Raw genomic sequence first — 13,108 nt, forward strand, 5'->3', positions numbered from 1 at the left:
TTTATGGCACAGATATTAATGACAGGCTTTCTCCTTTCGGTGCATCTTGAAATGCACGGGGAGAGGCTCTGATTGGCTCAAGCACCTAAGCCCCTCCTAGGTAAGGGCCCTTAAGCATCTGAGCCAATCAGGGCCTTAGGTTCCTCCCTCTGTATCCTGGGATGCACTGGAAAGGGGAAGGCCCGCAATTTTGGAGTGGCAGACCTGAGGAGCAGAAGGGACTGGACATCCCTCCTGCTGTAAACCTAATTTCTAGGTACAGGGGAGGTTTGAGGGAGTTTTTTTGGGGGGGTCTGGGGGGCATCTGGTGGCAGGAGGGAGTGGACATCCCTCCTGCCAATTATTTTTAGGAAAGGATACGGGGAGGGGAAGGGTTGGTTTTGGGGGGTCAGTGGAAGGGGGTTTTGTGGCAGCAGGAGGGAGTGGCATCCCTCCTGCCTCCATTCTGGTTCCAGGAGGAGGGCAGCAAGGCATTTTTTTATGGACCAGATATTGTGTGTGTGTTACACACAACCATTTATGCACATAGAAAAAAATTGAAAAAAAACATCAGATCTGTCAGGTTTTCTAGGTCGGTCCTACCGACCCAATTCTGACATGCAAGGTTAGGACATCGATTGGATGCCTGGTTTTAATATTAATGACCTTATTTGCATGCCAGAATCAGAGAATGTACAATCGCATGGAAAACCACACGGTGAGCCATTTAGAGCATTAGGCTGACAAATACGATTGGTTGCTAAACCAGACAAACCGGTTTAGTGATGATCGGTAGACGATCGGTAGCTTTAGTTCAGTATTTCTCAACATGTGGTACGCATACCCTTGGGGGTACGCGGGCCGCCTGTTGGGGGTTTGCGGAGGAGAGAGGAAGAGAGGAGAGAGGAAGAAAAGTTTGGTCTCATGGAGGGACAGAGAGAGAGAGAGAGATATTGGTTGGGGAAGGGAATGGGGTTTGGAGGAGAGGAAGCATGCAGGAGGCAGAAAGCAAGAAATATTGGATGCACAGTCAGAAGGAAATGCAACCAGAGACTCATTAAATAACCAAACAAAGGTAGGAAAGGTAGGAAAAATAATTTGATTTTCAATTTAGTGATCAAAATGTGTCAGTTTTGTGAATTTATATCTACTGTCTATATTTTGCACTATATTTGTCTATTTTTCTACAGTTGTTACTGATTGCATATTTCAAAGTCATTTGCCTTGACCTCTGAAAAAAAAAACCCTAAATATAAATGATAATTAACATTTTCTGTGCATACAGTGTGCTTTGTGTTTTTTAAATTTTGTTATTAGCATTATGTATTAATAAGATTATATTGTGTGTATATGAAAAATGGATGGAAGAAATTGTGTTACAATTAGTATTGTACTATTATTATAGGGGTGGGGTCTGGAGGCGGAGCTTGGGCGAGGGTACTTGGCTTGAAGAAGTTGAGAAACACTGCTTTAGTGCATCTAGCCCCTAGTCGGGTTTTCAAGATTTCCCAGTTGATTTGCATGTACTGCTATTTGCATTGTATGCAAATAGATCTCCTGTATGCTCATTGTGGAAATCTTGAAAGCCTGACTGGGCTGCATCCTTCGAGGGCCATGGCTGTTCACCCCTGCAGTAGAATATATCTGGGATCCTGACTGGCTAAGCAGCAATTTATTTAGATCTACAAAAAAATTATATATTACTTTTACAATGTTCTGCTTCCCACAGGTACGATCTCTAGCACACTCTGTGGCACATAATTAGGCTGCATTCACAAGACACGGTCCTTTGCATCCTTCCAACTTTTATTTTACAAATGCTTTTCATTTGCACAGTCCAATAGGCAGAAAATCCTTTATCCTGCAAAATAAGCGAGGCAGGCATCCTGGGACTGAGACAAAGCACAAAACTGCCTTCACACTAGTGTGCTGGCAAAGCTGCGTGTGTGAAAGATTTGGGAAAGTACACAGATGAATGAAAATCGCAAACTGGCATGAAATGATGCCTCCCTATAGCCATGTGAATCACCTCTGGTGCACACGTGAGCAAAATGTTCCACTTTGTTCCATATCCTGCAGAAATACAATCTGGGAGGGCTTGTGTGGGATGGAACTGCCAAATATGAAACAGCATAAATTATGAGGGAACAGGCAAATCAGTCAGAAAAACCATCTGCTGTGAAAGAACCTATTTCCTATGCTATGAGTTCTTGGCAAATCTTTGACATTTGACATTAGATTAAAACATTTTAATCCTGTGATAACAATTCCCTTCCTAGTTAGTTTCATATAGCTTTTGATGTGATTATATCTCAATGATGCACAAAGGAAGCAAATTTACAAATGGGGTTGTATACAGAAGCAGTAGCACTGTGATCACATCCACTATCTGATGAACACACTGGTCCATGGGAGGGGCACAGAATACTGCATGCATGTCTGATAGAGAATGACACAGGGACAGAATTTGTCCCCATCCTCACGGATAACCACAGGAAACCATCCTGTGTCATTCTTTAGTGTCGTATCTCAACCTCAGTCCTTTTACACCAGCATTCTTCAATGCAAGGCTTGAGGGCCTATTTATACCCTGATTCTTCCCTCTCTCCTTAAAGAATGACACAGGGTTGGTTTCCCACAGTTAACCATGGGGACGGGAACAAATTCTATCCCTATGTCATTCTCTACGAGTTTTTAGCATGAGACATTTATTTATTTATTTATTTTAGGGGAGGTTTTAGGGTTGTGTTTTTTTTTTTTACAATATCATAATAAGCAAAAACTCTCATTTACAGACATCAGAGAAAAATTTATAATAGAATAGCATGAGACTTTTTGAGACACAGGGAAGCAGAAGGTTGAGTTTTCCATGAAGGATGCCAGCCATTAAATTTCTTTTCATTTCAGAGAGGTTATTTTCTGATTTTTGTTTCATTCAAAACAAAAACTGTGGGCTCGATATTTAACAGGATATATCTGGATAAGTGCCGCTCACTGGGGCCAGTCTTCAATAAATCAGCAGCATTACCCAGATTTTGCTGCTGAAAATCTTTACTGTGCTCCAGCACCATCCAAATAGCACTGGGGCAGTCCATGAGTGGAGCCAGAAGTTCTCCATGTACCACCAATATTCAGCGCTGGTACATGGATACCTATCCAGATAAGTTATGACAGCAAAATGGCTGATATTTAAAAATGGGTTAGAGCCTTTTTTGATTAAATCTCCTGAATTCACCATTTCCATGTCTGGGTTGCATAAGGCTTTATATACCATATATACTCGAATATAAACCTATCCAAATATAAACCAAGGTAACTTCCCTCCCCCCCCAAAAAAAAAGGAGGAAAAAAGGTTGACTCAAATATAAACCAAGATTAGAAATTTAGGAATGTGAGTGTCATTTGTCAGGGACCATGCCATAAATAATCACAAATTTTTCAGCTGGGACTGTTTTGAGTCTTCTTATTTGGGGCCACAACACCAACCAAAGTTTCTGGACTTCTATCCCCTTCAGAATACCTGACCTCAGCCACACAAGCAGAAAACAGCAAAAATGCTCTTCAAATACAAACCCACAAAGTAAAAGTACTATTGTACACAAATTAAACCCTAATATGCCAGACTCTGCACACAGTACACCACAAGAGAAACAGAAAGAAATGTATTTCTTCATGAACAGTCAAAATATAAAAACAACAGATGTAAATTTTCAAAATTGACATATTTCAATCACTAAATTGAAAATAAAAACATTTTCCCTATCTTTGTTATCTGTTTAATTTTTTTTTATCATCTTGTACCATCTGTGCTCTTAACTCTGTTTCCAAGGCATCCGTATACATTTGTTGTTTCTTTCCTCTCCTTCATTTTTTGCACTACATCCATCTTTGTCACTGATTTTCATATTTAGTTTTCTTCCTTTTTCTGCCTCCATCTCAGATCTATTTCTCCAACTCTTTCAAGTTTATTAAAATTTTGATATAAACACAATATCAAATATTTTCAATGCGTTTAACAATAAAAACTTTTTTGGGGGGAGGAAAACATAAAATGATTTAAACAGACAAACATACCATCAATAAGTGATACATAAGGAAAAATGATTGAACTACAATTATTAAAGAAAGTAAGAGAACATTTAAGGAAAAATAACATCAGGAGGGTAATTAAAAATGTTTTACAAATAAAACAAGATCTAAAAATGAAAGGGAGAAATTGTTAACTATATATAGATCTGGTTAGATATAAATATTTGAACCTGAAATTGTTGATAAGAGTTATCCTGTTTATGACCATTTTCTCTCCTCCATCCATCTCTTCTCTTCTCTCCCACTTCCATCCATTCATGTGCACCATCTCTTTCCTATTTTCTCCCACTTCTATCCATGTGCACCATCTCTTCCCTCCGCTTTTACTTCCCTCCATCCATACGCACAATCTTCTTTCCCCTTCCCTCCATACATGTGCCCCCCCTGTTCCTCTACTCTCTGCCCCTCCCATTCAGCATCTCTCCCTTCTTCCTCCCTCCCTGCCCCCGGTTCCACCAAATGCTCTCCCCACCACTCGGTTCCAAAGCTCCCCTCACCACGAAAACTACAAGGAGGTCAGCAGCACATCAGTGATCCTCTTGCGCTGCATGGTTCCTTTGCTGCAGTTTGCTCAAGCGGAAGCAGAAAGTTGCTTCAGAGGGGGGTGGACCGTGGCAAATAAACAATATAGAGGAGACCACAAGCAGCATTGGAGAACACAGGCTACCCTGTAGGTAGTGGAGGATAGGAGTGTTGGCCGTTGGGAGGGGGGGTGTTCAGTGTTCATGTGTACGAAATACATGGTTTTCTGATAGCATTGACTGTGAAGAATCCACCTGTATTAGTCTGGCTTGTTTAGTTTTACAATAGGTTCTACTGCTCACTGCAGTATTGTCACAAACCCTCCGCAGTGCAGGGCTGTCGTGTGACAAACACCGGGATTCTGACGTGTCCCCTCTAACCAGGGGTACCTTCAGGACTTTTCAGGTAGCACTAGGCAACTGCCTAGGCTTGGGAGAGACAAGGCAAGCAAAGGGTTTCAAAATATCACCAGTCAAACCAAGTTCTTAAGAAAGAATATGATGTTTATTCTGACCCAGTGGTCAAAAAGATGCAACATAAAACAAAAATCACTTTTGCATTTCATTCAAAAATAAAGTCAATTGTAAAAATAAAGCTTTAACAAAACAGCAATCTCCTGTAGTTGGTTATTCCCGAGATCCTGTGCTCTGACTCAGGCTTGCCTTACACTGGTGTTCACACATAATTCAAACTTTCTCTCAGCACTAATATTAGAGACCTGCAACAGCAGATTTCAGTAGCCATATGAAGTTTGGAATAAATCCTTGCCATAAATCATATTGAAATACCTCCTTAGACAGTATAGCCACAGCACAGCCTTGCAAACAGTTCAGCTTTTTCCTCAGCTCCCTCATGAAGGCAAAACAAACCAGCTGAGAGAGATAAGCTAATTAGCTTCTCAGGAACGGGAGCCACAGCAGGATTTCCAAAGTTCAAAACATAAACTTAAATGTTCTATCTTTAGCTTCTTGTTCTCAAACTGGACTTTAAATCAATCCAATAGTTTTAGGATTCAGGCAAGTATTATTCCTAAACCCAAAATACTCATAAAGCCCAAACATATATCACATTCTTCAGGCTTGGTTTGCACAGAAGGAAACATAGGCAAAAGGGAGAAAAAAAACAACACAAACCACTAATTGTTTTCCAGTTACTCACTTCCTTCATTCAGTGTCCATACATTCTGTCTGGCTCTCTAACATAGGGCCAGCTACTTGTACCTCCATGCTTTCCACACAATCTGGAAGTTTGAAGTGGGGAGGATTTCTTCCAAATCCTGCATGGGCCAATCTGGCACGGTTGACTCTGCTGCTCGGCTCCACAGCTCCTCACCTGCCTTGGGCTGTGGGAGCGACTCGCCCTGGTCACTCGCTCCTCCCCCTGCTGCTTGTCTCAGCCTGCTTTTAAACAGCTCAGAGCCAATCCCCTTCAGCCTGTAGCGGGGGATGGGCTTTGGCTCTAAAGCAGCTTTTCTCTGCCTGGGTTTATCTAATGCAGCTATATTCCTTGTGGCTTCTCTAGCTGCCCTAAAGCCCGGAGGCTGCTGTTGCCAGTCTGCCTGCCTCTGCTCCAGATCACTACTGCTCTGATCATAGGGGCAAGGGAGGTCAGCCTCAAGTTGAGCGCCAGAATCAATCTGATCAGCTCTTCTGCACCCGATCCTATTAGGGACCGAACTAGTGCTGGTGCTGGGTTTGTCACAGTATGTAAGATGCTCCCTTTTTCTAGATACACTCTTGTGCAACGTTTAGATTATTACTAAAAATAATGTTTTTCATATAGGGGAGGGGGTATTAGAAAATGATGGGCCCCGGATGTCACATATGCTAGTTATGCCACTGCATGTTCCTAATATTGTGCAAACTATAAAAATAGCAGATGTCAATTTTGAAAAACTTTACAAATTAACAAACGGAAATAAAACAAATAATGGGAAATAAGAAAATATAATTTTATTGGACTAATCCATTTTTCAATTCGTTTTCAGAGGCCAAATCCTCCTTCTTCAGGTCAGTATAGTATACTGCTGTTAAAGTATCCTGTCCTTACCTAAGAAAGGGGGTTAAGTCCAATAAAAATATTGCTTTATTTCCATTTCCTGTTTATAAACTTATCAATACAGCTACAATACTACTTTATTCTAAAGCAACAAAAAAATATTTTCTATCTTTTGTCATTTCTGCTTTAATCCTCTTCTCTTTGCTCTTTCCCTTCCATCCAGCCTCTGCCCTCTCTCTCTCTGCCCATTCCCATCCATTGTCTGCCCTTTCTCTTACATATGGCATCTTCCCTCTATATTTATTCCATAAATTTTCTATTCTGTGCCTCTTTTCTCCTTTGTACATGATTCATTTCAGCTTCACCCCTCTCCTATGCTTTGGCATTACTGTCTTCTCCTTTCCTTCCTTCCACTACACCCTATGGTCTGGCATCTCAATCTCCTTCCCTTCCCTCTCCCCATGCCCAGGCATCTGTCTCCTCTCCTTCCCTTCCATCTTTCCCTCCCCCTCCATGATCTGGCATCTCCTCTCCTTCCTTTCTCTCCCTCACCTCCTTTCTCCTGTCTGGCATCTGTCTCCTTCCCTCCCCCCATACCCTAGCATCTCTCCCTCCCCCTCCATGGTCCGGTATCTCCTATCCTTTCCCTCTCTCCCTTCCCCCCTGATCTGGCATCTCTTTTCTCTTCTTTCCTCTCTCTTCCCTGGTCTTCCTTATCCCTACCTCCCTCTCTTTCCCAAATGGGTTCAGCATTTCTCTCCCCCTCCCTTCTCTGTCACCCCCCCCTTCTGTTGGCAGTGCAGCATTCACAACTCATGACTTTTGCTGGTTTCGGGCCTTCCTCTCTGCTGGGTCCCACTACTTCCTGTTTCCGTGAAGGAAGGACCCAGCAGAGAGGAAGACCCGACGCTGGCAGAGCAGTGAATTGTGAATGCTACCACTGCTTGAAGAAGTTCACAACGTTGGCCCTAAGAGCACCCTCTTATGGGTTGCACCTGATGCAAACAGCCCCCTCTCCTTGGTATGCCACTGTCCATAATTCATTATTAAGATGGACATGTGAAAATCCACTGCTTATTTCTAGGATAAGCAGCATCAAATCTATTTTGCTCTTTTGGGATCTTGCCAGGTACTTGTGATCTGAATTCGCCACTGCTGGAAACAGGATACTGGGCTTGATGGACCTTCAGTCTGTCCCAGTATGGCAACACTTATGTTCTTATGTTATGTTCTAATTTGATCCTGATGTTGGATAGGTTGCAGATGCAGCTTCAGAGTCCATGGGGGGGGGGGGGGGAGGAGGGAGTTATGTTCATTGCTTAATTGTGAAACCTGGTGGCTAGAATCAGGGTCCATGATTACAAGGTTCCAGAAAGACACTGCAGTGATCGCTCCAGATATGTGGGAGGAGGTAATATGAAATAGGAGAGAAATCCCTGCCTAGTTTTCAATGGAAGCTCATGGTGCCAGATTTCAGTCTGGTTCCAACTGAGTTGGCAGCACAAAGGAGCAGGAAAAAAATTGACAGGTCACAAAAAAGTATACAATGCACTATTACATAAACATGTTGATTGCTGTTAAGACCGATTTTAATGTCACAAAACTGCTACACTTATCACCGACTGGGACAGATGGAAATTAAAACAACTGGCACTTCCATTTGGCAGTTACAGCAAATAAGCCTTAGTCTGGGATTTCTTCATGCCATTGCTCTAGGAATCCTTTGTGCCTCGTCCTCTCTTATTATTCTAACCTCTTCTCTACCTCCATCTTCCACAGATTGGATTGGGGATGGAGTCAGTTCTTTAATGGTAGGCTCTGATTATATTAATGATGAAGATGTTCTCTGATTTGCCATTTTTATGTTATTTTAGTGTTTCAATAACTGTTATTTTAGCATATTTGTTTTTTTTAATTTTAATTTTTAAAATATTCTTTATTAATTTTTAAAATCAAATTCTTAGTGCAAACATACGAACAATCAAGTAATATACTGCACTCTAATCCAATAAATAATATACTGCTATTAAACCCCCTTCCCCCACCCTAGCCCCCCCCTTCCTGGATGTGTATAATAATCTTTCATGAATCAAAGAAAAATAATACTAATAATTCATATTCATATCTTACAATATTTTGTTAACGGGCCCCAAATATCCTTGAATTTGCTATGGTGTCCCCTCTGTACAGAATTAATGTATTCAATCTTATAAATCTGACATAAGGATTCCCACCAGAAACTATAATTTAAGTTATCCCAACTTTTCCAATTTTTCATTATCAACTGCATAGCTACTCCTGTCATAATGAGGAGCAATTTATTCTGATTTACCTTGATTGATTTTTTGGGGAATAATATTGTTCCAAACAATATTATATCATATGATAGCGATAATGGAACTTCCAATATCGTAATAATTTTACCCCATATGGCTTTCCAGAATTTGAGTATCAAGGGACAATAATACACTTCTCCCTCCGTATTCGCTGTGATAGGGGATTAACAGAACCGCAAATACAGAATAACTTTTTCATATGTTATTCGCTGTTTTCTAGTAAAAATCATCGTGAATATAGTGAAACCGTGAATAACACGGTGGGAGACCTGGTCTGTTCCTGAAGGAGAGGCAAAACATGGTGAAGAAAGTGCTGGGAATCAGCGATTTTCTCTGTAAATGCTTGGAATCAGCGATTTCTCTATGCAAACTGACATAATTTGGGGGGGGGGGGGGGGTGAGACAGCAAGCTAAAAACGGTGAATAATCGAAACCGCAAATATGGAGGGAGACGTATATAGCAAATGATCCAGTGTCCCTATATTGAGATGACAGTGCCAGCACCTATTAGATTTAGAACTGTCCAACTTTTGCAACCTAACCGGGGTCCAAAAAAGATCTATTTTAGCATATTTGTAAAGCATCCAACTCTGAAGAGGGTTTGTACAGTAATGAGATAAATTTTGTTTATGGCTGCAAACAGCTGAATGCCTAGTGACAGGCACTATATAAGATTAATACTGTAAATCATATCACATTGTACAGCGGTCTCAAACACGCGGCCCTAACAGTGCTTAAGTCCCTCTCTGCCCCAATCACGCCCACTTAGGCATAAGGCACCATTAGACGTCCTGCTTTAGATGCGTTAATGGAGCCTACATTGTAGGGGCAGGCAGGCAGATCGGGGCAGGCAGGCGATCAGGGCAGCTACAGTTGGGGCAGGCAGGCAAATCGGGGAAGCAGAAGATCAGGGCTGACAGGGCTGAGAGCAGAGCGGCAGAAGGCAGTTGGAAAGGGCTTCAGCAATTGGTCCTCAGCAGTCGCTTTATGGGTTGATCGGCTAGCACAGTCGAATCGGCAAATTTGTGTCCCTGCCTACTTTGCATGCAGTTCCCCTCATTTGCATGCGCAGATTGGAATCGGATCGCAAAACAGGTTAGTGAATACTGCAGGAGGGAAATCGGTTCGCAAAGGGCTCGCAAACCGATCAGTACACGATGGGTTTGCTTAGTGAATCTAGCCTTTTAACGGCACCTACACTTTAGATGCCTCCTGATGCTTACTTTTTAAATCAGTTTTAAATGAAGCGGTCTGCCTAACTTATAGCGCCGTTTATAGAATATGGCTCTCTAGTGTCCCTACCAGTACTGTGTGTGTAAACTTGGAAAGATCACTCAGTTTCCAGATCAAGGGATGCCTCACTGACACATGGTAGGAGGAGACACCATTTGGAGGGAAAATCTATGGCAGCATGTACTGTATACCAGGGGGAGGTGCTTAGCTTTGGCTTTTTCCTCCCCTGGCTACTGTGCCATTCATTAAAGAAGAGTTTGGATTAACACAGCTAGTACATGAGAGAAGATAAAGAGTGTGGTGTCAGCAGCAGAGCCACTTAAGCTGCTGCACTGAATCGAGATGGAAATTGGGGTGGGGGTCCAATCCACCAGCACTGCTTTCACCTGTGAATAGCAGTAAAAAGATAATGCGTGAGAGAGCAAGAGAGGACAGAGAAAATACCTAAATATAATCACTTTTGTTTTGTAATAGAAAGGTGGTATATCAAATCCATGACCCTTGACCCTTGACCAAATGGAGTGTTTTATAACATCTAGAACAGTGGTTCTTAACCTGGGTTTGACCGAACCCCAGGGATTCGGTGAGTCAGTCTCGCGGGTTCGGCGGAGGTCAAAACACACCTCCGACTCATATAGCGCTTCGGTCACGTTCAATCATCTATCAGTTATTTTGATCAAGACTGATCGTGTACTCGGTTTCTTGATCTATCAATCTGTAACTAACGCCTTATATACATCAATCAATTCCTGATCAAAATTTGTGATTTAACTGATAGATGATTGAACGTGACCGAAGCGCTTATGATTCGTGATGATACGCCCTGCTTGTCCATAATTGGCTGCAGGTGATCACGCAACATAGCTTGGCCTATCTGTGCTGCAGGGAATTTGATGCGCACAGTAGTCGAATTGTAACTGTTGTGATGGTACGTCGTGTGATACCTATCTTAATATTTTAATCCCTTACTAACTATGTCGAGCAAAATACGAAAGTGGTCGGATGAATATGTATAATATGGATTCACATGTATAACGGAACGTGATGGGAGTCAGCGTCCTAATTGCATGATTTGCAATGCCAAGTTGAGTAATTCTAGTCTAGCTCCGGCAAAACTAAGGGAACACTTCCTTAAGCTGCATGGAGATGGAAAATACAAGAACACAACGCTCGCTGAATTCAAGGTGAAGAGAGCAAGATTCGATGAAAAGGCTACTTTGCCTATTCTCGGCTTTGTGCCCATCAACAAACCAATCCTCACAGCATCGTACGAAGTTGCTTACCTGATCGCAAAGCAGGGCAAACCACACACCATTGGTGAAACACTCATAAAACCAGCTGTGTTGAAGATGGCGAATATCATGCTGGGAAAAGCGGCTGAAGTTCAGCTATCTGAAATTCCTCTTTCAAATAACATCATCAGCAACAGAATAGAGGACATGAGCAAAGACATCTTGGCTCAAGTAGTTGCAGATCTGATTTCAAGCCGGCAAAATTCAGCCTTCAACTTGACGAGACCACAGACGTTTCCAATCTAAGCCAGCTTGCAGTATTCGTGCGCTATGTGAAAGACGACGTGATAAAGGAAGATTTTTTATTTTGTAAGCCTCTTACAACAACAACTAAGGCAACTGATGTGAAGAAACTTGTGGATGACTTCTTCAAAGACAACAATCATTCGTGGGATATGGTTTCTGCAGTTTGTTCGGACGGAGCTCCAGCCATGCTCAGAAGAAAGTCCAGTTTTGGTGCGCTAGTGAATGCCGATGCACCACACATCATTGTTACGCATTGCATTCTGCACAGGCATGCGTTGGCAACAAAAACCTTGTCTCCAAAACTGGCAGAAGTTTTAAAAATTGTTGTGGAATGCGTGAACTATGTGCAAAATAATGCTCTGAAGCACCGCATCTTCAAGGAGCTGTGTAAAGAAATGGGATCTGAATTTGAGGTACTTCTGTACCATTCTAACGTTTGGTGGTTATCCCGGGGACAGGTGCTGAATCATGTTTTTGCCATGCGTGTGGAATTTGCTCTGTTTTTGCAAGAGCAGCAACATTGTCAGGCAGATTGCTTCAAAAATTCTGAGTTCATTCTCATTTTAGCGTACATGGCTGATATCTTTGCAGCTCTCAATCATCTCAATATGCAGGGTGGTGGAAACAACATCATCGAAGCGGAAGAAAACATGAAAGCTTTTCAAAAAAAGCTACCATTATGGAAACGACGAACAGAAAACGATAACTTCGCAAACTTTCCCCTGCTAGACAACTGTGTAAGTAAGATCGAAGATGTATCTGGAATCGGAGACATTTCTGTACCCACGGAACTGAAGCAAACTATTGCCACGCACTTAGATGAGCTTGCAAAGTCTCTCGACTGATACTTCCCTACAAGAAAGTCATATCCAGCATGGGTGAGACAGCCGTTCATGTTTAGTGTTGAGACAACAGATGTCAATGATGAATACCTCGATGAAATCATTGAAATTCAGCAGAGCCAGGTTCAACAGCAACTCTTCAGAACAACAACATTCTCAATGTTTTGGTGTCAACAATGGTAACGTACCCTGTTATTGCTAAGAAAGCTCTGGAAATTTTCATACCGTTTGTTACAACATATCTTTGCGAGCAATCCTTTTCGAGGATGCTGGACATAAAAACGAAGAAAAGGAACAGACTTTGTTGCGAAAATGACATGAGAGTGGCACTTGCCAAGGTAAAGCTGCGCATTTCTGAACTGGTCTCTGAGAGGCAACAGCAGAAGTCACACTGATTTGCAGTAAATTTCATTATTATGTTATTATTATTCGAAATATAGGAGAATTTTTTTGTTTTCAAAATTGATATTATTTTTTCCCTCACTGTATACCTATGTTTTGAATTTGTAAAAATCATATTTTATTTTTCCAATAAAGAAGGGTTCGGTGAACACGCATATGAAACTGGTGG

Source organism: Geotrypetes seraphini, chromosome 2 (assembly GCF_902459505.1).
Source record: "Geotrypetes seraphini chromosome 2, aGeoSer1.1, whole genome shotgun sequence".
Classification (NCBI taxonomy): domain Eukaryota; kingdom Metazoa; phylum Chordata; class Amphibia; order Gymnophiona; family Dermophiidae; genus Geotrypetes; species Geotrypetes seraphini.